Source organism: Erinaceus europaeus, chromosome 12, assembly GCF_950295315.1.
Source record: "Erinaceus europaeus chromosome 12, mEriEur2.1, whole genome shotgun sequence".
NCBI lineage: Eukaryota > Metazoa > Chordata > Mammalia > Eulipotyphla > Erinaceidae > Erinaceus > Erinaceus europaeus.
In genome coordinates, this window is record NC_080173.1 from 102,352,138 (window position 1) to 102,379,678 (window position 27,541).

Consider the following 27,541-nt stretch of genomic DNA (forward strand, 5'->3'; position numbering starts at 1 on the left):
GCCCTTCATCTACCCACCAGCCCTTCATGGGAGCAGGGGAGTCACTGGGCTAGCAGCTCTCTGAACAAAGCAGCCCCAGCCCCTCCCTGAATTCTCCTTAGGTCAAAAATAAAGAATATGTCCCCCCCACACACACACATACACACACTCCTGTGGCAGCAGTGCCATTCCACAGACACGGAAGACAAAACACCAGAGTTGCTACACACAGGGTTTCATTCTGCCTTCCGTATTTTTACACATCCAAAGGAACGGCTGAACTTCATTCAAATAATGTATATTTGACCTCAGACACCACAGACACCATTTCAACATGTAATCAACATAAAGATTAATGGGCTGTTTTCTCACACATGGAGTGAGGGACTGAACAGAAGTCTCTGCTGAAAGGCCCTTTAACCTTTGGAAAATAAATACCTCCTGTATGATCTGAAAGAGCTCATATTATAGCTAGAATTAGACTCATCCTAGTGGAATAAAGCATATTAATCTTGAACAAGGTAAAAAAAATTTACCCATAGCAACAAAGAAAATCACGAGCTCACTAAAAATAGAAAATGGTCATTTTGGAATATCTGCATTCATCTCTGAGGTGCTTAGGTGTTTGGGCCAAGGCGGGTGAGTCAGCAACCTTGTTCTGATCCATTTACACCTCCCATGAGGAACGCTGTCTCACAAAGACAGGGCCTACCACTGGGTGGGAAAGGCAGGCTCCCAAGAAGTGCCCCCTTAGCACCTCCACTCACACATTAATAGGCCTTGGGAAGATGATGCCAGGGCCCACTAGTGCCCCTGGCTCAGCAGTGAAGGCTAATTTTAAGTTGTGTTGTTTAGCTTGTGGCAGCTTTTATGTTTGTCCGCAGTGAGCATGTTGTTGCTACTTCAAGCGAACACAAAAGCCTTATTATTTTTTTTAATTATTTTATTTTATCAGAGCACTTAGCTCTGGCTTATGGTGATGCGGGGGATTGAAGTTGAGACCTTGGAGCCTCAGGCATGAGAGTCTCTATGTGCAACCACTGTTATCTACCCCTACAAAATCTTCCAAATAATAATAAATGCTCCTTCCCATGCTTGTATGTCCTCAGTTGTGTAAGTCTTGTGAAAAGGTCACAGACATCATTCTGCTGTTAGAACTCCAGGTGCAATTCCCTCCAAGCCATCCTCCAGGTGAGATTCCCTCCAAGCCATCCTCACCTGCCACACTGTCACCTACACCTGTAGCCACTGCCCACAATGGCCCTGGGACTCCACACAGCCCTTTCTCCTGCTTTGGGATTTTGACATTTGTAGAAACTTGGATTAAGCAAGGGTGTTTTACAATGTTTAATTCTTATGGATCCACAAACTTTTAAAAAATGTTTTAGTGCCAGAAGGAGAGTATTAATATGCTAACTGTAAAAACTTCAGAGAATCTAAAAGATGAAATGGCCTGCTTTTTTGAAGTGGTGAGTCATTAACCTTTACTTTCTCCCACCCAGTCTGACCCTCCCACGGTACCTGTGCATCACCTGACACCCTTTAAGAGACACCATTCCGCTGAGGGTGGCCAAGGTGTATATTTCGTGATCTGCAACTAGGCCCCCGGAGGCAGGATTGACGCCCAGGGCGCAGGGCCTAGGTGCCAACCTGGGGGAGGCGGCCAAGAGCAGCAGTGGCCCCTGGTGAGAAGCTCCTGCCACTCCTCCGTTGACCTGTGGAAATGTGAAAGGGAGGCAGGTTTTGTAGCCCACCCACAGCCCTTTTGCACGAGCCCCACCCCGACCCTCCCACTGGCTGAACTCACCGACTCAGCTGGCAGGAGCTTCTGTTGGGTGGTGGAGGAGGCGCCGTTCTCAGATTAGAGATGAAAGACTCCACCAGACTCTGCTCACTCTGATGTGGTGGGCAAGGGTCTGACACTCACAGGACACGAGCTGTAGTGGAGACGCATTTCACGGCTCCTCCCTGCTCCCAGCAGCAGTTACGGGGTATAGACAGATTTTCACCAGGGAAAGTCTGAGGTGAAGAAGAGTTCTGGGTCAAAAAGTAAGGACATTTGATTTTTTAGATTTTGACAGGTAGTTCTGAATTGTCCTCCAGAAAAGTAGTAGCTGGTGGCAGCACTAGTGATCTGCCCAGATAGCCAGTGCCCCCACTTCCTTATTTTTGTGCTTAGTACTATATGGCCCTTACTCCTTAATTAATTGATTATTTATATACTATTACTATTCTTTTTTATTTATTTATTTATAAGATGGAAATATTGACAAAAATCATAGGATAAGGGGGGTACTATTCCACACAGTTCCCATCACTAGATCTCCATGTCCCTTCCCCTCACTTGATAGCTTCCTTACTATTTACCCCTCTGGGAGGATGGACCCAGGGTCATTATGGGGAGCAGAGGGTGGGAGGTCTGGCTTCTGTCATTGCTTCCTCACTGAACATGGGTGTGGGCATGTGGATCCACACCCCCAGCCTGTCTCTGTCTTTCCCTAGTGGGGCAGGTCTCTGGGGAGGGGAGGCTCCAGGACACATGGGTGAGTCGTCTGCCCAGGGAGGTCAGGTTGGCGTCATGGTAGCATCTGCAACTTGGTGGCTGAAAAAGCATTAATATATAAAAGTAGAGCAAATTGTTGACTAATCATGAACCTAATGGTAAGAGTATAGCAGATGATATTTGGGGTCTCCATTTTGGAAAAGGCTAGCAGGCCAATTTTAAGTATATCCCAGAGGGTCCATGGCTTATACTAGTTTTTGCCTGAGCCTGACAACGAACATCCAGGTTATTGTCTGGGGCGATGGTGCCATAGTTGGAAAAAGAACCAGAAAGCTGGATCAGGGAAGAGAGTATCTCCCAAATATGGGGGGAAAGTATATAAATATTGTTAACTATAAGCCCCATCGATTTGATCTGGGGCCCATGTTCAGCACAGGAGCCTGTGTAACCTCTGCATCCCAGCAGGTCTGAGCTCACATTCTGTGGTCACAGCTGGGGACATTCCAGGCTGCACTAATTTCAGGACCCATCTTCCTCAGGTAGTAGGTAGAGTATGTTATCCAACCTCCCTTCGGAGAATGGAACATTCCCCACACTTGTTGATCCACATTGAGGGCAAGGTCCTATAGGGGCCCACAGAGGGGTCCATTGTGTTGTTGCTGGTGGAGATGAGCAGTGACAGTGGCGAGAGGGGATCTGTTAGAGGTCTAGGCCCATCATGTCTGTGTGGGATCCCAGGCTCCCTGACTAGGGCCCCAGGTGATGGGGTGGCCTGGGTGTGACCAAGGAGTCATCATTAAAGTCTGCCATTGTCTTGCCCTTATCCAGCTTTTGTCGTCCTTACTTCATCTGACAAGCTTAGCCTTGGAGTGAATGAGGGAAATGAAATAGGTAGTAGGTGAGGCGGCCATCCAGGTCTAAGTAGAAACTATTTGATAGGTATTTTATGGTGTCTTTTTTTAGACCTTTCCACTTGCTTGATACGTTGCTAAGCCTCCCTAGCAGATAGTGGTGACCAGTGACATATAAGCAGAAGCTCTGTCTGCGACTTCTAAGAAAACTTCTTTTGCTTCCATTATGTCCTTCTCTTCCTATATGGCTCTGTGTTGTGATGTCAGGAGCTGCAGCAGCCTTCTTGTAACCAGAAGGATAAAAGCCATGCACTAAGCAGGGAGAAGAAAACTAAATGAGTTGGGGTCCTTGGAAATCCACTTAGAGCTTTCACACCTCTGGCCTGTCTCTCAGGCATAGTCAAATAAACCCTTGTTTTAAGCTACATTAGGCAGATGTTTGCTGCTGACAGACCAGTGTAATCCCTGACAGACTGACACTGGTTTGAATCCACTCACCAACTCTTTCCCACTATACTTCCAGTAAAATAGCTCTCCAAGAAGTGCAGGGTGTGCAGCTAGAGAAAGTGGCATTGAATTACTGCGCTAAAAGTTCATCCTTACACCTGAGGAGTAGCGTCCCCTGTGGAGTCAAGGGACCACCAGGAAGACCATGGCAGTCAACCAGGACGGTCTTGTAAGGTTTGGAGAAACCCTATGAGAATTTCCCAGTGTTATATATCAGATGCACTTTAAAATTCTAACTCTGAATACTAGCCACGAGAGGCTGGATCTTCCTTCTCTTTCAAGCAGAGAATAAAATCTTCCTCAAGACTGTAGGCAGGAGGATTCAGAGAGCAGTCAGTGGCAGGAGAGGGTGGGAGAAGGGTGAACGAGGAGGAAGGCGGCAAGCAACGGGAAGGTTTACAGGCTTTTGACAAGGCTTAAAGGTGATTAAAAGTATGACTTAGAAAAGAATCTCCTGAGATGTTCTCGGTCACTGGACAGAAGCAAGCTAGCTGCTGGCTCAGCTGACAGGCCTGAGTAAGTGTGGGCAGCCTCCTCCTCCTCCTCCTCCTCCTCCTCCTCCTCCTCCTCCTCCTCCCAGGCCTCCCCTCCTCCTCTTTCTGCTCGTCTTTCTCCTCCTTTTTCTTTCTTCCCTTCTTTCTTTCTATTTATTTTTCTTTCTTTGTTTTCCATTTGTTGCCCTTGTTTATTTTTTTTTGTCGTCGTAGTTATTATTGTTGTTGTTATTGATATCGTTGTTGGACAGGACAGAGAGAAATGGAGAGAGGAGGGGAAGACAGAGAGGGGGAGAGAAAGACAGACACCTGCAGACCTGCTTCACCGCCTGTGAAGCGACTCCCCTGCAGGTGGGGAGGCGGGGCTCGAACCGGGATCCTTACTCCAGTCCTTGCGTTTTGTGCCACGTGTGCTTAACCCACTGTGCTACCACCCAACTCCCTCTCCTCCTCCCTTTTCCACTTGTGTGTAGAGACAGACAGCAGTTTGTAGTTTCCTGAGTTTGATTCCAGGCCAAAGAAAAGAACGTGACTGAATTTGTCGGTTGAGGATTTTTTCCCCCCTAATTTAATACCTTTCCCATACATTTGTTTAGTTTTTATTTGTGATTAATAAGGGGTTACAAGATTGTGAGACCACAGAGCTCTACACAGCGCCACCACCAAAGCTCTGTGCCCCTCAACCTCCCGCCTCCCTATAGTAACCACCAGAGTTTTCACAAAGCCTTAGAAATGGTTTTCTTGTCCCCTTCTTTTCCTGCTTTAAGTTTATGTAAATCAGATCTCTAAATTCTACACATGAGTGAAACCATCTGGTAGTTGTCTTTCATCTCTTTACTTAGTTTTTTTAAAGCATAATCAATCATCTTCAATTCCATCCATTTTGTCCCAAAGGACATAAAATCACCTTTTGGATGGCAGAGTAGTATTCCATGGAGCATAGATCCCATGATTTCTTTAACCAGCCATCTGACGGTGGACATGTAGCCTGCTCTTCCGCTGTTGTGAAAAATGCAGCTGTGAGCACAGGCTCCCCACCTGCAGGGGAGTCACCTCACAGGCGGTGAAGCAGGTCTGCAGGTGTCTGTCTTTCTCTCCCCCTCTCTGTCTTCCCCTCCTCTCTCCATTTCTCTCTGTCCTATCCAACAACAACAACAGCTATGAGAACAATAACAACTACAACAAGGAAAACAAAATGGGAAAAATGGCCTCCAGGAGCAGTGGATGCGTAGTGCAGGCACTGAGCCCCAGCAATGATCCTGGAGGCAAAAAAAGAAAACTGTCTCTTTAGTTCTTTGGCCAACTTTATTTACTCTGTTTCATACATTTCTTTCTTTCTGTCTTTCTCTAAGACATTTTGTACTAAAAGCCAAATTGATGCCTTTTTACAAGAAGAAAAAAACTACTACAGGCATTGCAATTGATTTGATTTAGTTTCATGAGATAAATGTGTGTGCTAATTATCTTTCCCCCAGGTGGCATTTAATTATCTGTGGAAGTCTCTGTGTAGCAGAGACCTTCCCAAGTCCTTGATTAAACACCGTGTTCACTGAGAGAGTTTGGTCCCTCTGGGAAGGAAGTGCAGCTTCCCCAGTGTCAACAGATCTGGGGAGATCAGATGCTAAGGAGTCGCCCAGCAGGCTGGGCAAACACAGCCTTGGCTTTCACCACAGGATAGGGTCTGAAGGCATTCTACTTTCCCAAATGTACTCGCTAAACTAATAGAATGTCTCCAAACCCTCTAGAGCCTGTTTCTGTGGACACATCCGGAGAGGACAATCCTGGGCTGAAGGTTGGCAGGAAGTCCCCCTTAAATTCCAGACTTACCTTGGGGAAATTTCATTTCTTTTTCTTTTATTTTGATTCATTGAGATTTGAGGATTACTTTAAAGGTCCTTAAAAATGCATTTTTATTTATTTATTTTCTTGGTTCCATGGTAGTTTTTGTTTCTTTCTTTTTTATTTTCATTTATAGAAAGGAAACACTGGGGGTTGGGCGGTAGTGCAGTGGGTTAAGCACAGGTGGCACTAAACGCAAGGACCTGCGTAAGGATCCCGGTTCGAACCCCCGGCTCCCCACCTGCAGGGGAGTCGCTTCACAGGCGGTGAAGCAGGTCTGCAGGTGTCTGTCTTTCTCTCCCCCTCTCTGTCTTCCCCTCCTCTCTCCATGTCTCTCTGTCCTATCCAACAACAACGACATCAATAACAACAGTAATAAAAATAACCACAATGATTAAAAAATAAATAACAATAAGGGCAACCCAAAAAAGGGGGGGGAATAGCCCCTAGGAGCAGTGGATTCGTGGTGCAGGCACCGAGCCCAGCAATAAACCTGGAGGCAAAAAAAAAAAAAAAATGAAACACTGACAAAAACTATAAGATAAGAGGGGCACAACTCCACACAGTTCCCACCACCAGAATCCCACACCCTCCCCTGACAGCTTTCCTATTCTCTATCCCTCTGGGAGCATGGACCCAGGGTCATTGTGGGATGCAGAAGGTGGAAGGTCTGGCTTCTGTCATTGCTTCCCCGCTGAACATGGATGTTGGCAGGTGGATCCATACTCCCAGCCTGTCTCTCTCTTTCCCTAGCGGGGCAGGGCTCTGGGGAAGTGGGGCTCCAGGACACATTGGTGGAGTCTTACCGAGTCACATTACTTGCTAGAGTTTTTCATGAATTTAGTAGACATATTCTGAAATGCTTTTACTAAAACATACGACCATCATAAATCTAACTTGGAGAAGCCAAGTCAGAACAGGATGGGAGGGAAAGTAACTTGCAGGGATTTGCAGGCTGGGTGTCAGAAAGGAGAGGAAGCAGAGGAGGTGGAAGTCCCTGGATGTTTCAAGCCCCTGGGAGACAAAGGGGAGGACACTATGGAGTTACAGGAAGTGACTATTTATCTTAAAAAAGAAGTAGCATCAATGGTACAAAGAGGCTCCCTGGAAATCCCCCACCCTGTTCCCCAGCGATCACACCTTACATATCAGAACCAGGGATTCAGCAAAGGTTTAAAGTTGTGCACGCAAAGCAGAGCTAGGGCTGGAGTCGGTGTGTTGCACTGAAGTAAAGGGCTCTGTGTGTGGGGTGGGGGGTATGATGGTGGAGGAGGACCTAGTGGGTGTTAGACTGTTATGTGGAAAACTGAGAGATATTGCATGTATTACACGTACCAACTATTATATTTTAAACCATTCTGTAAGCCATTAATCCTCCAATAAAGAAAAGTATAAATAAATAAAGTTATGTGTGATTCTATGTCATTTTATCACCTGTGCATACTCAGGTAGCCACCATGACAAGCACAATACATGACCTCAAAGGACTATCCTACGTGGCCCTAATAGTCACACTCACCACCTGTCACTGTCCAATCCCAGCTCCTAAAAGTCACGAATCTTTCCCCCATCTCTGTAGCTTTATCATTTCACAAATGTTACATACTTCTTTATGTACACCACTTGTGAAGTGTCCCCCCTGCAGGTGGGGCGGGGGGAGCTCGAACCCGTGTCCTTGCCCGGGTCCTGAGCTTAACCGGATGCACCGCTGCCCGGCTCTGATATGTACCTTGATTTGAACAGACCCTGACATGCAGGGGAGCGGGCTGGAGGTGCAGGCTGGCGTGCAGGGGAGCGGGCTGCTTTCGCCGGCCTCTAAAGTCGCTACCTGGACCTCCTAATTGCAGCACAGCTAAACCCGCTCTGGAGCAGCGGACTACAACTCCCAGCAGGCCGAGGGCGACGGTGGGAACTACAACTCCCAGGATTCCGCGGGCGACGGGCGGCTCTGGCTGGAGGCCGGGCTGCTGACCCCGCGGCGCTGACCCCGCGCACGGCCTGGGCGGGACCCGGGACCCGGGACCCGGGGGTGGGGGCCTGGAGCCTGCGCCCTGCCGCCTGGGGGCCCGGCCTCGGCGCCCGGCAGCTGGAAGCGCCCGCAGAGGTGCCCGCGAGCCGGGCTGCAGGTGAGCCGCGCCGCGCCGCGCAGGGACGGAGGCGAGGAAGGGCCGGGCCGCGGCTGGGGGAGGCGGCGGGGGTCGGGGGTGGGCGGCGGGGAGGGCGGCGGGGAGGGAGGGCCGTTCTGCGGGAGGGGCGCCTAGGGCTCTGTGGCTGGCGAGAACCTGCAGAGGCCGCTGAATGTAGTCCTGGGAGGAGGACCCGGGGGTGCAGGAGGAGGACCCGGGGGTGCAGGAGGAGGACCCCGGGATGCAGGAGAAGGACCCCGGGATGCAGGAGGAGGACCCCGGGATGCAGGAGGAGGACCCCGGGATGCAGGAGGAGGACCCCGGGATGCAGGAGGAGGACCCCGGGATGCAGGAGGAGGACCCCGGGGTGCAGGAGGTGGACCCAGGGATGCAGGAGGAGGACCCCGGGATGCAGGAGGAGGACCCCGGGATGCAGGAGGAGGACCCCGGGATGCAGGAGGAGGACCCCGGGATGCAGGAGGAGGACCCCGGGGTGCAGGAGGAGGACCCCGGGGTGCAGGAGGAGGACCCCGGGATGCAGGAGGAGGACCCCGGGATGCAGGTAGTGGACCCCGGGATGCAGGAGGAGGACCCCGGGATGCAGGAGGAGGAACCCGGCATGCAGGAGGAGGACCCCGGGATGCAGGAGGAGGAACCCGGCATGTAGGTAGTGGACCCCGGGATGCAGGAGGAGGACCCCGGGATGCAGGAGGTGGACCCCGGGATGCAGGAGGAGGACCCCGGGGTGCAGGAGGAGGACCCCGGCATGCAGGTAGTGGACCCCGGGATGCAGGAGGTGGACCCCGGGATGCAGGAGGAGGACCCCGGGATGCAGGAGGAGGACCCCGGGATGCAGGAGGAGGACCCCGGGATGCAGGAGGAGGACGCCGGGGTGCATGAGGAGGACCCCGGGATGCAGGAGGAGGACCCCGGGGTGCAGGAGGAGGACCCCGGCATGCAGGAGGAGGACCCCGGCATGCAGGTAGTGGACCCCGGGATGCAGGAGGAGGACCCCGGGATGCAGGAGGAGGACCCCGGGATGCAGGAGGAGGACGCCGGGGTGCATGAGGAGGACCCCGGGATGCAGGAGGAGGACCCCGGGGTGCAGGAGGAGGACCCCGGCATGCAGGAGGAGGACCCCGGCATGCAGGTAGTGGACCCCGGGATGCAGGAGGTGGACCCCGGGGAGCAGGAGGAGGACCCCGGGGTGCAGGAGGAGGACCCCGGGATGCAGGAGGAGGACCCCGGGATGCAGGAGGAGGACCCCGGGATGCAGGAGGAGGACCCCGGGATGCAGGAGGTGGACCCCGGGATGCAGGAGGAGGACCCCGGGATGCAGGAGGAGGACCCCGGGATGCAGGAGGAGGACCCCGGGATGCAGGAGGAGGACCCCGGGATGCAGGAGGAGGACCCCGGGGTGCAGGAGGTGGACCCAGGGATGCAGGAGGAGGACCCCGGGATGCAGGAGGAGGACCCCGGGATGCAGGAGGAGGACCCCGGGATGCAGGAGGAGGACCCCGGGATGCAGGAGGAGGACCCCGGGGTGCAGGAGGAGGACCCCGGGGTGCAGGAGGAGGACCCCGGGATGCAGGAGGAGGACCCCGGGATGCAGGTAGTGGACCCCGGGATGCAGGAGGAGGACCCCGGGATGCAGGAGGAGGAACCCGGCATGCAGGAGGAGGACCCCGGGATGCAGGAGGAGGAACCCGGCATGTAGGTAGTGGACCCCGGGATGCAGGAGGAGGACCCCGGGATGCAGGAGGTGGACCCCGGGATGCAGGAGGAGGACCCCGGGGTGCAGGAGGAGGACCCCGGCATGCAGGTAGTGGACCCCGGGATGCAGGAGGTGGACCCCGGGATGCAGGAGGAGGACCCCGGGATGCAGGAGGAGGACCCCGGGATGCAGGAGGAGGACCCCGGGATGCAGGAGGAGGACGCCGGGGTGCATGAGGAGGACCCCGGGATGCAGGAGGAGGACCCCGGGGTGCAGGAGGAGGACCCCGGCATGCAGGAGGAGGACCCCGGCATGCAGGTAGTGGACCCCGGGATGCAGGAGGAGGACCCCGGGATGCAGGAGGAGGACCCCGGGATGCAGGAGGAGGACGCCGGGGTGCATGAGGAGGACCCCGGGATGCAGGAGGAGGACCCCGGGGTGCAGGAGGAGGACCCCGGCATGCAGGAGGAGGACCCCGGCATGCAGGTAGTGGACCCCGGGATGCAGGAGGTGGACCCCGGGGAGCAGGAGGAGGACCCCGGGGTGCAGGAGGAGGACCCCGGGATGCAGGAGGAGGACCCCGGGATGCAGGAGGAGGACCCCGGGATGCAGGAGGAGGACCCCGGGATGCAGGAGGTGGACCCCGGGATGCAGGAGGAGGACCCCGGGATGCAGGAGGAGGACCCCGGGATGCAGGAGGAGGACCCTGGGATGCAGGAGGTGGACCCCGGGATGCAGGAGGAGGACCTCGGCATGCAGGAGGAGGACCCCTGGATGCAGGAGGAGGACCCCGGGATGCAGGAGGTGGACCCCGGGATGCAGGAGGTGGACCCCGGCATGCAGGAGGAGGACCCCGGAATGCAGGAGGAGGACCCCGGGATGCAGGAGGTGGACCCCGGAATGCAGGAGGTGGACCCCGGGATGCAGGAGGAGGACCCCGGGATGCAGGAGGAGGACCCCGGGATGCAGGTAGTGGACCCCGGGATGCAGGAGGTGGACCCCGGGGATGCAGGAGGAGGACCCCGGGGTGCAGGAGGTGGACCCCGGGATGCAGGAGGGGGACCCCGGGATGCAGGAGGAGGACCCTGGCATGCAGGAGATGGACCCCGGGATGCAGGAGAGCCCCGGGATGCAGGAGGAGGACCCCGGGATGCAGGCAGTGGACCCCGGGATGCAGGAGGTGGACCCCGGGGTGCAGGAGGAGGACCCCGGGATGCAGGAGGTGGACCCCGGGGTGCAGGAGGAGGACCCCGGGGTGCAGGAGGAGGACCCCGGGATGCAGGAGGAGGACCCCGGGGTGCAGGAGGAGGACCCCGGGATGCAGGCAGTGGACCCCGGGGAGCAGGAGGAGGACCCCGGGATGCAGGAGGAGGACCCCGGGATGCAGGAGGAGGTTCCCGGGATGCAGGAGGAGGACCCCGGGATGCAGGAGGAGGACCCCGGGATGCAGGAGGTGGACCCTCGGGGCGAGGCTGGTGGACCCTGTGGGTCCGGAGCGGGCGGTGGACGTCCTGCCTCCCCCCTTGCCTTCAGCCCTCAGCCCGGCGGGCTCAGGCGTCTGGGAGGAGGCGCAGGATGCCAGGTGCCCGGCGGGCCCCAGCCCCCTTGGAAGCCGTGTTCTGGCCAGCCTGCTGCTGGCCCCGCCGGGGGGCTCCTTGGGGCTGGGGGCTGCCTGCTGCGTGCTGGGTGAGAGCCTGCTGAGCGGCTTGGTGGTGTTCTGGCTGCCTCTGGGCTCGGGTAGAGCCGGCCTCCGTCGCGCAGAGGACACCTCTCGCAAGCCCCGGGGTCCTGACACTAGAGCCCCGGGTTGGGGTGACAGCCAGAGGTCTGTTGCTGATGTCATTCCTTTGCGAACCCCGCACGCAAAGAGTCCTGAGCCGGGCCTGGTGGGACTTGGTGGCTAAGAATACAGACAGGACAGGCTCGGGCCAGAAGGTCTTCATGTGCAGGTGCTGCCGTCCTGACTCGCTCTCCATTGCCCTGTTGCCTTGGGCAAGTCGCTTGTGCTCTACACCTGTGTCTTCCTCTGCAAAATGGGGGTGAAAGTGTTAGTGCAGGTTGCCCTGAGGACCGAGGGAGTTTCTTGCGTCAGTGTCTGCTGTGCAGCGAGTGGGCAGCAAACTGTAGCCCTTCCGGCTGCTGGCGGTGGAGACCTAGCGGAGAGATGGGAACCAGGGCCTCCCTGGTGCTGGGGCGGGCAGCTTCTCTGGCCTCAGGGGTCTTGGCCATGCACGGCTGGTGCTTTCCCAGTAGACAGGAGTCTGAGTCCCAGCTGAGCTAACTCTGTGTTGGGGTCTCTTTCACCCTGTCTGCCTTCTGTATCTTTCTTTTAAAAAAATCAATAAAAATGAAAGATAACTTGCCTCTGTAAACAGAGGAAGACAGCTCTCCAGGATACTACTTATCTGTGATGGATATGAAACACTCAGGCCCCAGAAGCAAAGCCAGGTGGTGGTTGACCAGCTGGGGGAAGGGAAGAAGGAGGTGCCGGAAAAGGAGGATCCCAGGTGAGCAGGACGGCCGCACCCTGCGGCACAGTGCTAGCTGTGGCTGCTGTGGCCCTGCTGGCAGCTCTGCTGGGAAGGTAGACTGTGTGTGTACAGCAGACGAGGGGACGGACATGTTTGTGGCATGCGTGGTGGACACTGGTCTCCAAATTCAGCAAACTGTGCACACTAGCTATGCGTAATAGGTCATGGGCAATTCACATGTCGAACTGGGGAGGCAGCATCATGGTTCTGCAAAAGGCTTTCGTGCCTGAGACTCTGAGGTTCCAGGTTCAATCCCCAGCACCACCGCAGCCGGGGCCCAGCCTGGCCCAGCCCCGCCGAGCTCTCTCGGTGCTCCTGGGGCAGAGGCAGCACTGTGCAGCTGGGTTACGTGTTCCTTCTCCAAGTGGAATGAGGTTGCCTTTCTCTTTTTATTTTTTAATTCTTTTTTTAAAAGATTTAAAAAATCGTTTATTTATTTATTATTGGGTAGAGACAGAGGAATTGAGAGGAGGGGGGAGATGGAAAGGAAGAGAGACAGAGAGACACCTGCAGCCCTGCTCCACCACTCGTGAAGCTTTCTCCCTGCAGGTGGGGACCAGGGGCTTGAACCCAGGACCTTGTGCACTGTGGTGTGTTCCTTAACCAAGTGTGCCACCGCCTGGCCTCCGAGGTTGCTTTTTCTGTAGTGGAGAAGCTGAAGCTAGCATCTGGTGGGGGGAGCTGGCAGAGAGTGAGATGTTGGGGGCGAGTCCCATCGCCAGACCTGGGGGCTGGAGGTTCTGTGTAGGTCTGAGCTGGGAGGCTGGTCGTGAGGACGTGTCTTGCTCGGGGGCTGGGGAAGTGTCCTGCAGCTGCAGGAGTCCTCTCTGGGCCTGCTTCCTGCTGTAGCGAGCAGGCCCCCTGGACTGAGCCAGCATCCTGGCTGAGTTGAGAGCTCACGCTGCTTCTGAGGACGTCCTTTGAAAATTAAATAGTTGACACACCGAATTTCCAAGGGCTCTTTTAGCTCTGAGCAGCAGCAGCAGCAGCAGCAGCAGCAGCTTCCAGCTCTAGCTGAACGGCTCAGCCCTGCCAGCACGGCCCCAGAACAAATATCATCACCCCGTGCGCCTCCCAGGCTTCCTGAGGGCGAGAGAATGGCCTCAGCTGAGCCACCTGCCAACGCCAGGTGCTTCTCTGCCTGGCCGGGTGGGGACTGTGGCGTCAGTAGGGAAACCTGGGTTGCTAAGTTACAGATGAGGGCCTGTGGGCCTGCTTCCAGAGCTGTCCACACCTGCTCTGCACTGAGTGATGACAGCACTCTCTGGGTCTGCCCTGCTTCTGTCTCACTGACTGGAACAGCAGCTGCTCTGGGCTCTGCCTCTCTCACGGGCTGCTTTCTTTGGGAGGCGGGAGAGTGGGGAGACAAAACTCTGGTGGTGGGTGTGGCCTGGAACCGTGCACTGCGGTCTTACAAATGTGTAACCCATCAATCATAAATAAAAATAACCTTTAAATATGTATTTATTCCCTTTTGTTGCCCTTGTTGTTTTATTGTTGTAGTCATTATTGTTGTTATTGATGTCATTGTTGTTGGACAGGACAGAGAGAAATGGAGAGAGGAGGGGAAGACAGAGAGGGGGAGAGAAAGACAGACACCTGCAGACCTGCTTCACCGCCTGTGAAGCGACTCCCCTGCAGGTGGGGAGCCAGGGCTTGAACTGGGATCCTAACGTGGGTCCTTGTGCCACATGTGCTTAGACCGCTGTGCTGCCGCGTGACTCCCAATAAAAAGAAATGTAAAGGAACTATCAGACAAGCCAGACTGGAAGACATGCTAGGAAATAACTGACTGTGACGAAGGTGGAGGGAAGACCGAGCAGCTGCCCCCGGGAGCTGAGAGCCCGGGCTGGGCTCCCGCAGGCAGGTCCAGAGCCAAGGGCGCCGGCACTGTCAGTGATCACCCTGCTGTGCACCAGGTCCTTGAGTGTATTAGCAGGAGGAGCGAAGGACAGAGGGGCCGCCATCTCCACCCTGCTGCTTCTCTCCTCTGGCGCTAGGGTCTCTCCTGGGGGTGGAGGTGAGGTCCACGGCTGCTCCCGACCATCCAGCAGGTAGGAAGCTGGCAGAGGGCCTCACCCTGCAGGCAGAGTGTAGAAATGGGGCCTGTCTGTGCCCAGCACAGGGAGGCCTGTGGGCCCAGCCCTTGGGTTGGCAGTGTGTCACCGCCACCCAGCGTTGGGACCGGGTGGCCCAGCCCTTGTCTGCACATCGCCTTTGTTTCATGTGAACATTTACCAGACTGTTGAGTGTTTCACATTTCAGACAGACTCCTGGCTTCTCTGGGAAGCCTAGAGGAGTGGTGTCGGGGCCTGATCTGTGACACACACACACACACACACACACACACACACACACACGCAGACACACAGACAGACACACACAGACACACACACACATAGACACACACACACACAGACATACACACACAGACACACACACACATAGACACACACACACAGACATACACACACAGACACACACACACATAGACACATAGACACACACACAGAAACACACAGACACACACACAAACACATACACAGACACACAGATACACACAGAGACACACACATAGACACAGAGACACAGACACAGACACACACACATAGACACACAGATACACACACAGACAGACACACACACAGACACACACACACTCACACACACACACAGACACACACACTCACACACTCACAGACACACTCACACATACTCACACACACACTCACACACACACACAGACACACACACAGACACACACACTCACAGACACACACACACTCACACACACACTCACACACACACAGACACACACACTCACACACACACACACACACACAGACACACACACATACACACAGACACACACACACACCTCCCAGGCATATGCTGAAGCCTTAATCCCCACCGGGACTTGACTGGGGCGTGGAGCCTTTGAGAGGATAGTACAGTTAGAGGGTAGGATCCTAATTCCAGGTCTGGAGTGCTTAGAAGAGGAAGACAGACCTGTGCTCTCCTCTCTGCACACACATGGTGGCCACCACAAGTCCAGGGCCTCAGGAGAAGCCAAGCCCTGCTCACCCCTTGATCTTGGACTTCTGACCCTCGGAACTGTGGAGGGTGAATTCCGCCCCCAGCCTGTGGTGTTTCCTCCTGGCGGCCTGAGCAGCCCACAGGAGTAGATGCCAGCAGGCCACTTCCCGCCAGGCCTGACCTTCACTGGGTGCTGGCTCCCAGGGACACAGCCGCCCGCCTTGACCGCCAGTGGTCTGGTGGCTCCGTGTGCCGTGAATTCACTCAGATGTGCCAGAGGCCTAGAACTCCCAGTTTATACTCCCATGTGTGACCGCGTGGTCCTTGCGACCTGTTTCTCTCAGCCCGTGTCTGCAGCAGGTCAGCCCCCACCCCACCCTACCCACAGCAGGAGGCCTTGCACCCAGTTCAGGATGGTCAGCTTCAGAGGGGGAGCGCCCGCGGCGGGGTGCCCCTGCCCAGCTCTGACTGTCACAGGTGCAGCTCCAGTGCTGGCCTCACCTCGCCCCAGAGCTTCTCAGGATGGAGGGGGTCCGGGCCAGGAGGGATTGCACCCTCTGGGAATCTGTGACTTCTGCTTGCTACAGAAGCTGAGTGAAACAGTTTGAGAGAGGAGTGCAGATTGGCAGCGTCTCCCCCTCCATCAATCCCTCCTCCCTCCCTCCCCCCATACATACAGCTAGTTGGTGATGGAGAGACCCTCTCCCCATACATACAGCTAGTTAGTGACGGACAGACCCTCCCCCCATACATACAGCTAGTTGGTGATGGACAGACCCTCCCCCCATACGTACAGCTAGTTAGTGACGGACAGACCCTCCCCCCATACATACAGCTAGTTAGTGATGGACAGACCCTCCCCCCATACATACAGCTAGTTAGTGATGGACAGACCCTCCCCCCATACATACAGCTAGTTAGTGATGGACAGACCCTCCCCCCATACGTACAGCTAGTTAGTGACGGACAGACCCTCCCCCCATACGTACAGCTAGTTAGTGACGGACAGACCCTCCCCCCATACGTACAGCTAGTTGGTGATGGACAGACCCTCCCCCCATACGTACAGCTAGTTAGTGACGGACAGACCCTCCCCCCATACGTACAGCTAGTTAGTGACGGACAGACCCTTCCCCCCATACGTACAGCTAGTTGGTGATGGAGAGACCCTCCCCCCATACGTACAGCTAGTTGGTGATGGACAGACCCTCCCCCCATACGTACAGCTAGTTAGTGACGGACAGACCCTCCCCCCATACGTACAGCTAGTTAGTGACGGACAGACCCTTCCCCCCATACGTACAGCTAGTTGGTGACGGAGAGACCCTCCCCCCATACGTACAGTTAGTTGGTGACGGACAGACCCTCCCCCTATACATACAGCTAGTTAGTGACGGACAGACCCTCCCCCCATACATACAGCTAGTTGGTGATGGACAGACCCTCCCCCCATACATACAGCTAGTTAGTGATGGAGAGACCCTCCCCCATACATACAGCTAGTTAGTGATGGAGAGACCCTCCCCCATACATACAGCTAGTTGGTGATGGACAGACCAGGACATACTCAGCTCTGGCTGATAAGGAACATGGAGCCTCTGGGGCTTCAGGCACAAGTCTAGTACTCCACCTTCCAGGTCCTGCCTCAGTTTCTAAAGGACTTTTTGAAGTCTAGATTTAGTCTTTCATTAATTTCTTTATTTTTATGTTTTTAAATTATCTTCAGTTATTTATCGGATCGAGACAGCCGGAAATGGAGATAGAAGAGGGAGAGAGAGAAGGAGAGAGACAGACACCTGCAGCCCTGCTCGACTACTTGCAAAGCTTTCCCCCCGTGGATAGGGGACAGGGGCTTGAACCTGGGTCCTAGTGCACTATAACGTGTGCTCAGCCAGGTGCGGCAGCACACAGCCCCATAATTTCCTTTTCTTGAAAATTATTCGTCCTGTCACACACACACCTGGCTGCTGGGTCACCCCCAGTGTGAGTGGGGCAGGCCTCAGGGATTTGGCCCAGGCAGTGTGCTGGCAGGGACCCTTCACGGGTATGCTTACACTTTTTGCAGATTTATTAGTCACTATCCATTTTATTTTTAGAGTGGTTTTAGTCTCACAGCAAAGTGGAGCCACAGGTGTGGAGTGCCCATGTCCCCGCCCACATGCACGCAACACTTCCCGTTATAACTGTGGTACTTTTTGGTCAGGATTAGCTTTAGAACCCCTCCGGGAAATATACTTATGACCATGAATATGTTTGCAGGCCCACATCTTACCAAGGGCAGCCTTTTCCTGCTCCTGTATCTCCTTGGAAAGGCCCCACTGCATCAGGCCAGACTCTTTCTGGGACTAGGTGGCTCATGGGTAGTTCAGACAGGGTGACCAGGTCCTGAAAACAGACTCTCCCCTGCAGGGCCCAGCCAGGGACAGGTGTGTGAGAGGGGGAGCAGTCAAGGCGCAGCACCTTGGTCGGCCACGAGGGGGAGTGCTTTGTCATTTTACAAGTCTACTTAAAGAGCTGAGTCAATACACCAAGGAGAGGGAGTCAGCCTGCTGTCCACCGCCCTGAACTTACACCACCTGTGTAGTCCAGAGTCAGGGCTGCCCTAACCCCCTGTCTAGTCCGGAGTCAGGGCTGCCCTAACCACCTGTCTAGTCCAGAGTCAGGGCTGCCCTAAGCACCTGTCTAGTCCAGAGTCAGGGCTGCCCTAACCACCTGTCTAGTCCAGAGTCAGGGCTGCCCTAAGGACCTGTCTAGTCCAGAGTCACGGCTGCCCTAACCACCTGTCTAGTCCAGAGTCACGGCTGCCCTAACCACCTGTCTAGTCCAGAGTCAGGGCTGCCAAAACCACCTGTCTAGTCCGGAGTCACGGCTGCCCTAACCACCTGTCTAGTCCAGAGTCAGGGCTGCCCTAAGCACCTGTCTAGTCCAGAGTCACGGCTGCCCTAACCACCTGTCTAGTCCAGAGTCACGGCTGCCCTAACCACCTGTCTAGTCCAGAGTCAGGGCTGCCAAAACCACCTGTCTAGTCCGGAGTCACGGCTGCCCTAACCACCTGTCTAGTCCAGAGTCAGGGCTGCCCTAACCACCTGTCTAGTCCAGAGTCATGGCTGCCGTAACCACCTGTCTAGTCCAGAGTCACGGCTGCCCTAACCACCTGTCTAGTCCAGAGTCAGAGCTGCCCTAACCACCTGTCTAGTCCAGAGTCAGGGCTGCCCTAACCACCTGTCTAGTCCAGAGTCACGGCTGCCCTAACCACCTGTCTAGTCCAGAGTCAGGGCTGCCCTAAGCACCTGTCTAGTCCAGAGTCAGGGCTGCCCTAAGGACCTGTCTAGTCCAGAGTCACGGCTGCCCTAACCACCTGTCTAGTCCAGAGTCACGGCTGCCCTAACCACCTGTCTAGTCCAGAGTCACGGCTGCCCTAACCACCTGTCTAGTCCAGAGTCACGGCTGCCCTAACCACCTGTCTAGTCCAGAGTCACGGCTGCCCTAACCACCTGTCTAGTCCAGAGTCAGGGCTGCCCAAACCACCTGTCTAGTCCAGAGCCACGGCTGCCCAAACCACCTGTCTAGTCCAGAGCCACGGCTGCCCTAACCACCCGTCTAGTCCAGAGTCACGGCTGCCCTAACCACCTGTCTAGTCCAGAGTCAGGGCTGCCCTAAGCACCTGTCTAGTCCAGAGTCAGGGCTGCCCTAAGCACCTGTCTAGTCCAGAGTCAGGGTTTCCCTAAGCACTCAGTGGCATTGTGGAGTGCAGCAAGGATTATTGGGTTTCAGCTGCCTTGTGTCTGGACAAAACTCTGTCTCCTCAACAGAGAAGTAGGAAAGCTGTGTGTGAAAGCATTAAATATCTCTTGTTGCCCAGTGATAGGATCATAGGAATTATGCTAGGTAGGATTCCTTTCGTAAATTCTGTTCTGTGCCATTTTGCATGGACAGTAGACTTGCACGTGGCGTTAGTACCATTGTCTGCAGAGTGTAGTGGTGCACTGACAGACTCTCCAAACCCCAGAAGCGGACGGATAGCATGCATGGCAGACAGACAAGCACAGCTCTACAGAAAGCTACAGAGGCTGAGTCGTTTCTGTCTCTAACCCCCAGGAACTTTCCCACATGGCAGTGGGGAAGGCCTCCTCTTCTGTAAGGCCGGGGTCTGGATAATGTACTCTTCCCTCCATCTGTTATCTCTTAAAAGCCTTGCTGGGACCCGGTGGTGGTGCACCTGGTCAAACACTCAGATCACAGTGCACAAGGACCCTGGTTCCCAGCTGCAGGGGGAAAGCTTCACGAGTGGTGACGTGGGCCAGCAGGTGTCCCTCTTTCTCTTTCCCTCTCTATCTCCCTCACCCGTCTAATTTTCCGTCTGTCTAACACATACATAAATAAAACATTTAAAAAGAGAGGCTTCCAGACACTGAGATTCACCAGTTCTGACTTTTGTCGATGTGCTGCAGTTGGGGAGGGAAGTGAGCAGAGCATCGGGGAGTCTGAGGACAGACTGGAGCATTTTATAAAATCACTAACCACTCAGTCTTCCTACCATTCCTACCACACTTGGTCACGTCACAGGTTAAAGTGCAAGGGTAGCAAGTCACGCCAGTTCCATTCCCTCTGGGTTCAAGTGCAAGGGTTTCCTGAGCGTTGGGAGCTGTCTCCGTGGCCAGGAGCACAGTGCGTGGCCCTGCGGTGGGTGGCCCCTTACGCCTCCCTGCACGGCCCCCGCTTGACCAAGGAGTGCCAGTCCTCTCCCCTGCCTCTGTCTCTGAGGTGGTCTGTCTCCCCTCCCTCTGTCTCTGGAGGTGGTCTCTCTCCCCTCCCTCTGTCTCTGGAGGTGGTCTCTCTCCTCCCTGTCTCTGGAGGTGGTCTCTCTCCTCCCTGTCTCTGGAGGTGGTCTCTCTCCTCCCTGTCTCTGGAGGTGGTCTCCTCCCTCTGTCTCTGGAGGTGGTCTCTCTCCCCTCCCTCTGTCTCTGGAGGTGGTCTGTCTCCCCTCCCTCTATCTCTGGAGGTAGTCTCTCTCCCCTCCCTCTGTCTCTGGAGGTGGTCTCTCTCCTCCCTCTGTCTCTGGAGGTGGTCTCTCCCCTCCCTCTGTCTCTGGAGGTGGTCTCTCTCCTCCCTGTCTCTGGAGGTGGTTTCTCTCCTCCCTGTCTCTGGAGGTGGTCTCTCTCCTCCCTCTGTCTCTGGAGGTGGTCTCTCTCCCTCTGTCTCTGGAGGTGGTCTGTCTCCCCTCCCTCTGTCTCTGGAGGTGGTCTGTCTCCCTCCCTCTGTCTCTGAGGTGGTCTCTCTCCCCTCCCTCTGTCTCTGGAGGTGGTCTCTCTCCTCCCTGTCTCTGGAGGTGGTCTCTCTCCTCCCTGTCTCTGGAGGTGGTCTCTCTCCTCCCTCTGTCTCTGGAGGTGGTCTCTCTCCCTCTGTCTCTGGAGGTGGTCTGTCTCCCCTCCCTCTGTCTCTGGAGGTGGTCTGTCTCCCTCCCTCTGTCTCTGAGGTGGTCTCTCTCCCCTCCCTCTGTCTCTGAGGTGGTCTCTCTCCCCTCCCTCTGTCTCTGGAGGTGGTCTCTCTCCTCCCTCTGTCTCTGAGGTGGTCTTGAGCTTTGCCCTGCAGGCCGTGTGTGTGTTGACTACAGGTTCTCTGAGAAGCTTTGTTCTTCTCGAGCAGAGTGAGAGGAGCCCCAGCCTATCTTGCAGGCTCCTGCCTCAAATCTCTCCAGGGGAGGCTTTACTTTTTGTTTTTCTGGATCTTGACTCATCGATTCTCCAGAATGTCATCTGTAATCTCGACTTCCTTCTCCTAAGGACACCACCCAGCTGATGCAGAAGAGAATTCTACAAAAGGTGCCGTGGTCACCATTTATGATTACCCACATCCCTTTCCCCATCTCTCTCTCTGGAATATTTTAAAACAAACCACATACTTGTCATTTTACCTATAATTTTGTTCTCCTGTTTCTCAAGTGATCTAATTTTTATGACTAGACAACTTGTTGTTGTCTCCAGAGTCCCCCTCTCCTGACTGGCGTGTTGAGAAAGAGCGAGACAGAGCGGCAGAGTGAGAGAAGCATAACACCACAGCTTCCCTCGGTGCTGTGGGCTGGGGGTCAAACCTGGGTTTTCACGTGGCAATATGATTTTACAATTTAAAACATTTTAGATTTACTGAGGTTATTAAAATGTTTTATTTATTTACTGGATAGAGATAACCAGAAATCGAGAGGGAAGGAGGAGGGAGAGAGGGAGAGAGACAGAGAGACACTTACAACCCTGCTTCACCACTCACAAAGCTTCCCCCTGCAGGTGGGGACCAGGGGGCTTGAACCTGGGAACTTGTGTGTGCTCAACTAGGTACTCCACCTCCTGGCTCTCAATTCCTGAGATGTTTGCAAAACATCTCACTTGCTTTCTGTAATGTTAACATCTTCAGTGACCACAGTGCAGTGACAAAAGCCAGGTAACTCATAGCGGCACTCAGCCACAGGCCTTACTCAGACCCAGCCCAGGTAAGCAGCATAGCGGCACTCAGCCACAGGCCTTACTCAGACCCAGCCCAGGTAAGCAGCATAGCGGCACTCAGCCACAGGCCTTACTCAGACCCAGCCCACGTAAGCAGCATAGCGGCACTCAGCCACAGGCCTTACTCAGACCCAGCCCAGGTAAGCAGCATAGCGGCACTCAGCCACAGGCCTTACTCAGACCCAGCCCAGGTAAGCAGCATAGCGGCACTCAGCCACAGGTCTTACTCAGACCTAGCCCAGGTAAGCAGCATAGCGGCACTCAGCCACAGCCCTTACTCAGACCCAGCCCAGAGTGCTCCGTGCTGTCTGCTTCCTGCACAGACCTCCACATCCCCTCTGCTCTTCTCCCACCTGGACACCGGCCCAGCCTTCCTGGTTTTATATCACCTTCACTCTTTCTTTCCCGGGGGTTGGATGACGGCACACTGGGTTAAGTGCACACAGTACGAAATGCCAAGACTCACGCAAGGATCCTGGTTCGAGCCCCCGGCTCCCCACCTGCAGGGGGGTCACTTCACAAGTGGTGAAGCAGGTCTTCAGGTGTCTGTCTGTCTCCCTATCTCCCCATCTCTCTTAATTTCTCTCTGTCTTATCCAATAAAATGGGGGAAAATGGCCTCCAGGAGCAGTCCATTCATAGTACAGGCACCAAACCCCAGTGATAACCCTGGAGGCAAAAACAAAAACAAACAAACAACCCTCTTTATTCCCCAGATCACTTTTTTTGGTGCAGGGGTTGTTGATAGTACAGTTGTTGATACATGTGCATAATTTCTCATCTCCCCGTGACCTATCTGCAAACTCTCAGTCCTTTCCGTGTCAGATATCCTTGATTTGGGGTTTTGTGCTCTCTCTGTTGTCTGCACTACACATCTTGTTGCACACCGGAAACAAGAGCCTTCTTCTGGAAACACGAAGACTACAGAAGTGAGGTCTCTTCTCGGCGTGTCGCACCCAGCGGTGCATGGTGTTAGTCTCTCACTACTGGTGGGGTCCAAGCTGGTCACTTCATTCAGGAGACGGCTACCTGACTCACCTACTGCAGGATTTCTGCCTCTGTCTTCATGGCCACGGTCTCTCACGCAGGCCCTTTGAGGCTGTGCAGAAGGCTTGCTGCTCATGCTTCCAGCCCCTTCTCTTAGCGCCCACTAGGAAGCGGGTCTTGCCTCGAACAGCTGTCGCTGTGGCCTTTACAGAAAGGCTGTTTTCTGTTGGCGTCGTTGCTTCAACTTCCCTAACTGGACTTCTGGAGTAAGGGAGCTCTGTCCTTCAGACTTTATTCAGTCTGTTACTTACTCATGTCACGTTGACTCCTGGGCACTTACTTGGCGTCACATCTCATGGTCCTAAAAAGCCATGGCTGCTTTTTAGCTTTGCTGCTTGACCGGTACCAGATTTGGCCGTGAGGAGTGCTCTCAGACTGGCTGTCTTTTCTTCTTATGTGTTCCTACTTTTTGAATGTTTCCTTCTATTCTGGCACTACACGGTGTTCCAGCTGGGCTCACCTTGTACCGTTCCTGCCGCAGCCCTGAAAACAGTGATTTCTCTAAGGAGCCCTGGTCCCCGTTCATGGAGAATGGCAGTGGGTTGTTGGAAAAGTCAGGACTCATGTTTGCACAGGAAGATGTGCCATGAGTCCCGGCAGCCCTGCCTGCAGGACCCAGATCTGATGGTGGGTGTGCTCCCGGCCCCGCTGGGGGTCAGGGGTCAGGGCGAGGACCTACTCTCCCTGTGCACCCGCCGCCGTGGCAGCTCAGGCCCCTCTCTCTCTGGTCCCCATCTGGCCGAGGCAGCAGGGTCTCGCCGAGCCCTGGTAGGCACCCTGCCCTCTCTCTGCCCTCTTTCTGCATTTCCTTTCTAAGCCTCCGTTTCCCCTTTCCTTGTGTCCTCATTTCTCTTCCTCTGCCAGCCTTCAGCGTGGATTGGCTGTCCCTCCTCCCCGCCTCCGTGTCCTCATTTCTCCCCTTACCTCTTGGACAGATGTCAGAACCCAGCTGTGGTCTTGGCAGGCCGAGGATCCAGGCTTCTTCTCGGGGCTGCGTCAGTACTGTCTATGCTGCGGTGGTGAGGAGGGTTGGCTCTCATGGCGGGACACGGGATGCCGGTCTGAATGGCCAGACGTAGCACGTGGGTGGAGCTCAACCCAATAGCAAACTGGTTCTTTGCCAGCAGGACTGGGCGGAGATGCCCCTGGTGGGAGCTCATACGTTTGGAAGGTTATACACAGCCATGCACCTTCACATGACAAGAGGGTTCAACACCAACATCAGAAAGCAAAGGTTGATGAAATCCCCCCATGTAGGGGAGCAAGAGAAGAGTCCTGTGCGGGGCACCAGAAGGGATGCGCCTGGTAGAGCGTGCTGTTGAAGTGTGCAAGGACCCAGGGTCAAGGTCCGGTCCCCACCTGCAGGGGCCTCATGAATGGTGAAGCAGTGCTGCAGGGGTCTTTCTCTCTCCACATGTCCCTCACTCCTGTCACTTTCTCTCTGTCTCTCTCTAGTATATATATATAGAATAAAATGAAATTTGAAATGGGCTGAGTGGTGGCATACCCTGTAAAGCACACATTACAGTGTTCAAGAGTTCGAGCCCCAGCCCCCCACCTGCAGAGGGGAAGCATCATGAGCAGTGGAGCAGGGCTGCAGGAGTCTCTGTCTCTGTCACACCCTCCTTCTCGATTTATCTCTGCCTCTATCCTATAAAGAAATAAAAAATTTAAAAAACAAAATATGTTAAAGCCTCTATGAATGGGGAATTCTTGAGACAAAGAGAACCTGAAAATTCTGGATCATCTAAGGGCTTGACAAAATTAGTCATTATTAATCAGTGTATGCACAGATTTGAAAAAAAAAAACCGCTAAAAGGCCCTGAATGACTCTTGAGCAGGTGTCTCATCTGCAGGGCTTCTGGGCTCACAGAGACCCTTCCCTGGACATGACCAGGACAGACTGCAGGTGCAGCAACCAGCGAAGGGGTAGCCGCCCACACCCTGCCACCCCTTCTCTCAGGCTCAGCCAGGCGTTCTGCACCCTTGCTCCAAAGAGCCTCGGCGACCTGCGTCGTGGGGCCGGGCAGCAGTAGACAGGAACTCACCTGCGAACTTCAGGACTCGGTCTGCCCTGAGGAACACGCCCTCCTTGTGTCCCCTTCCCACAGAGTGTGACCCACCTGACTTCTGAACTCCTGGTCAGCAGCCATGCCACCCGCCCCCACATATAAGGGAGGGAGTTGAGTGAGGACCCCCAAAAGTAGGAAGGAACCTGCCTGTGGGCTTTCTCCCCCCGCCCACCTCCACACTGCTCATCTTGAAGTGGCACTGAGGCCACTGACATCCCGCTGCAGCTGACCGCTCCAAGGTTCTCTCCTGTTTCTCCCGTGTGAACTCCGACCAGACCGGGCTGTCTCATCTCCTTGGGAGACAGTCCCTAAATGGCCCCTTCCTGTTCTCCCTGGGCTCACATTCCTGTTTGTCGGGGAGCTCTGGGGGAAGAACTGGATCCTTCCTCAGCAGAGGCCTGACAGCAGTGCCTGCAGGGCCCTGGAGCCCCTCCTCCAGCCAGCGCGGGGACACTAGCTACCCTGGTCCCTGCAGGTGGAACTGGGCCGAAGATCGCTGTAGCTCCACTTTGGCCCACGAGGAATGTCCAGCTCACTTTTTATACAGGAGTTTATAGAGGAAGGGCTTTATTTACCCAAGTGAGAAGGGCTCTAGGGAAGCCGAGTAGCTCCACTGAGTCGGCACACAGAGCCTAGAGGCGTCTTCGTGCATCTGCCTTCCCAGTGGTGCCATGTGTCTCCCTCAGTGCCGGCTAGAATGGTCTGTGCTGTGAAGCCAAACCCCCAACTCAGACCAGCTTCCAGGATGAGAACACTTGTCAGCAACACAGCAAACAACCCAGGAGCAGTGCTCCTGGATGCCACAGGCTGTTCAGTGCTGGCCTCTGTCTCCTCCACCATGGCCTCTGTCTCTCCTCCATCATGGCCTCTGTCTCCTCCACCATGGCCTCTGTCTCTCCTCCATCATGGCCTCTGTCTCTCCTCCATCGTGGCCTCTGTCTCTCCTCCATCGTGGCCTCTGTCTCTCCTCCATCATGGCCTCTGTCTCCTCCACCATGGCCTCTGTCTCTCCTCCATCATGGCCTCTGTCTCTCCTCCATCGTGGCCTCTGTCTCTCCTCCATCGTGGCCTCTGTCTCTCCTCCATCGTGGCCTCTGTCTCTCCTCCATCATGGCCTCTGTCTCTCCTCCATCGTGGCCTCTGTCTCTCCTCCATCGTGGCCTCTGTCTCTCCTCCATCGTGGCCTCTGTCTCTCCTCCATCATGGCCTCTGTCTCTCCTCCATCGTGGCCTCTGTCTCTCCTCCATCATGGCCTCTGTCTCTCCTCCATCGTGGCCTCTGTCTCTCCTCCATCATGGCCTCTGTCTCTCCTCCATCGTGGCCTCTGTCTCTCCTCCATCATGGCCTCTGTCTCTCCTCCATCGTGGCCTCTGTCTCTCCTCCATCGTGGCCTCTGTCTCTCCTCCATCGTGGCCTCTGTCTCTCCTCCATCGTGGCCTCTGTCTCTCCTCCATCATGGCCTCTGTCTCTCCTCCATCGTGGACTCTGTCTCTCCTCCATCGTGGCCTCTGTCTCTCCTCCGTCGTGGCCTCTGTCTCTCCTCCATCGTGGCCTCTGTCTCTCCTCCGTCGTGGCCTCTGTCTCTCCTCCATCATGGCCTCTGTCTCTCCTCCGTCGTGGCCTCTGTCTCTCCTCCGTCGTGGCCTCTGTCTCTCCTCCATCATGGCCTCTGTCTCTCCTCCGTCGTGGCCTCTGTCTCTCCTCCATCATGGCCTCTGTCTCTCCTCCATCGTGGCCTCTGTCTCTCCTCCATCATGGCCTCTGTCTCTCCTCCATCATGGCCTCTGTCTCTCCTCCATCGTGGCCTCTGTCTCTCCTCCATCATGGCCTCTGTCTCTCCTCCATCATGGCCTCTGTCTCTCCTCCATCGTGGCCTCTGTCTCTCCTCCATCGTGGCCTCTGTCTCCTCCATCATGGCCTCTGTCTCTCCTCCATCGTGGCCTGTGTCTCTCCTCCATCATAGCGTCTGTCTCTCCTCCATCGTGGCCTGTGTCTCTCCTCCATCATGGCCTCTGTCTCTCCTCCATCGTGGCCTCTGCCTCTCCTCCATCATGGCCTCTGTCTCTCCTCCATCGTGGCCTCTGCCTCTCCTCCATCATGGCCTCTGTCTCTCCTCCACCATGGCCTCTGTCTCTCCTCCATCATGGCCTCTGTCTCTCCTCCATCGTGGCCTCTGTCTCTCCTCCATCATGGCCTCTGTCTCTCCTCCACCATGGCCTCTGTCTCTCCTCCATCATGGCCTCTGTCTCTCCTCCATCGTGGCCTCTGTCTCTCCTCCATCATGGCCTCTGTCTCTCCTCCATCATGGCCTCTGTCTCTCCTCCATCGTGGCCTCTGTCTCTCCTC

General features: G+C 55.1%; 1 long non-coding RNA gene and 1 other non-coding gene across 2 annotated transcripts in view; one reads left to right on the top strand and one right to left on the bottom strand.

Annotated features, from left to right (window-relative positions):
- Positions 1-1,494: 1,494 nt before the first annotated feature.
- Positions 1,495-7,939, bottom strand: LOC132541774 (uncharacterized). Its single transcript, XR_009552867.1, has 3 exons — positions 7,693-7,939; positions 1,787-1,998; positions 1,495-1,694 (listed from the first exon to the last, which is right to left on the bottom strand). It is a non-coding gene; the product is annotated as an uncharacterized LOC132541774 (long non-coding RNA).
- A 192-nt stretch (positions 7,940-8,131) lies between these two features.
- Positions 8,132-27,541, top strand: part of LOC103126628 (uncharacterized) — a 28,635-nt gene continuing 9,225 nt past the window's right edge. The window contains exons 1-2 of the transcript XR_009553265.1: positions 8,132-8,299; positions 24,251-24,357. This is a non-coding gene — a transcript (uncharacterized LOC103126628). The remainder of the gene's footprint in view (positions 8,300-24,250; positions 24,358-27,541) is intronic.